This window comes from Sturnira hondurensis, unplaced genomic scaffold (genome assembly GCF_014824575.4).
Source record: "Sturnira hondurensis isolate 20B ecotype Veracruz unplaced genomic scaffold, ASM1482457v3 Scaffold0009087, whole genome shotgun sequence".
In the NCBI taxonomy this organism is placed as follows: domain Eukaryota; kingdom Metazoa; phylum Chordata; class Mammalia; order Chiroptera; family Phyllostomidae; genus Sturnira; species Sturnira hondurensis.
Genome location: NW_028081718.1, coordinates 281,378 through 283,159, shown reverse-complemented (window position 1 = coordinate 283,159; position 1,782 = coordinate 281,378).

Genomic DNA, 1,782 nt, shown 5'->3' with positions numbered 1-1,782 from the left:
TCCTCTGCCTGAATTTGTGTCCTGTCATAGCTCCTCAGAGGCCCCAAGGAAGCCAGGACTCTGTTTACATACTCCACTGACAGGGACACTCACTGCCACCCCAAGACATATGCTTGGTCCCAGAGTACCCAGATAGCAAGCAGTCCTTGGCGATACCCCCAGGCAAGTCCCTGAGTCCCAGCCAATGCCTTAGCCAAGCCACCCCCTTCCACCCCAGGGCAGCCTACAGACCCAGCTTACACATGACTTTGCCTGTGGTCAAGGGTCAGAGGCCAAGCAGAAGGGCAAAGGGGAGGCTCATTCCTAGCCATGCAGCCCTTGCTCAGTGTTTGTGTCTCTGGGCCTCCCTGGAGAGAGGGAGGTAGGGCCCACGAGTGGGGACTCCCACTGCTTCCCAAGGGTAAGCCTGGGTGAGGTCATTTTCTCTTTCAGAGCTCTGCAGGAAGGTGTTCCCCTCTTCCCCAGCTGAGACAGACTAAGGAACAGTGTCCCATACACCACAAATCACAGCCACAAGGCCCCATTGCAGGGCCGGAACATCCTGCCTTCAGGGGAACGGCAGAAAGGAGAGTTGTAGGAAAAAAGAAGTAGGAGACTGTGTGGGGACAAGGGGGAGGGCAACTATTTTAGAGAGGACAGATTACTGAGAGACAGGGAAAAAAACAGGATCAAAGAGCAGCAGATCTGAGAAGAAATGATGAGGAGAAGTGGCAGAGGAAGAAGAAAAGGAGGTCAAGGGGGCCAGAGAAGCAAGAGAAGACAGTGAATCAAGACTAGACTGAGTGCCCTGCCTGATGTGGTTCAGTGGATTGAGTGCCAGCCTGCAAACCAAAAGGCTGTCAATTTGATTCCCTGTTGGGGCATGTGCCTGGGTTGCAGGTTTTGTGCAACTGATCAGTGTTTCTCTCCCTCTCTTCCTCTCTACCCCTTTCTGTAAAATAAATAAATATGTTTTAATGAGAGAGAAAAATGTTTGAGAAGCTGGAAAGAGGGACTAGAAAGAGGAGAGGGAAGAATAGAGAGGCAAGTGGCAGATGGCATGGGAACAAGAAACAAATAGGACAAGAGAAAAGAAGGGAGGGAAAGAAGCACTGGAGAGAAAACAGTAAAGAGCACACCCAGAGCTTTGAGAGAAGATGAGGTGTTAGAGAGAAGGACTTGTGAGAAGGTGGAAGGATCTTGAGGAAGAAAGTGGGAGAGAAGATTGAGAAATGGCAAAAGAGACGGAAGAGAAAAAAAGGGGCATAAAAGGGTTATCAAATAGAAATGTGAGAGAGTAAATATTGGGAGAGAAAAGAAAATCCAGAGATAAGGGAGACATGGGATGAACAGGTTGCTCAGAGGGAAAGATTCAATTGGCCTTGAAGCAAATAAAAAAGATGCGCAACATTTCCCTGGCCCGTGTGGCTCAGTTGGTCGGAGCATCCCACAGTGATGAAAAGGTTGTGGTTTGATGCCAGGGCTAGGCACAGACACAAACAAACCCCCCCTTCACCCCCAACCTCATAAGGACCTTGCAATTCCTTGTCTGAGCAAGCATGGGAGGCAACCAACGATGCTTCTCTCTCCCATCGATATTTCTCTCTTGTCCTTCCACGTGCTCTAAAAGCAATTGAAGAAAAAATGGCCTCTGGCCCTGACTGGTGTGGCTTAGTGGACTGAGTGCCCACCTGTGAACCAAACGGTCGCCAGTTAGATTCCCAGTCAGGGTTGTGGGCCAGGTCCCCAGTAGGGGGTGCATGAGGCAACCACACACCGATGTCTCCCTCCCTCTCTCCCTTA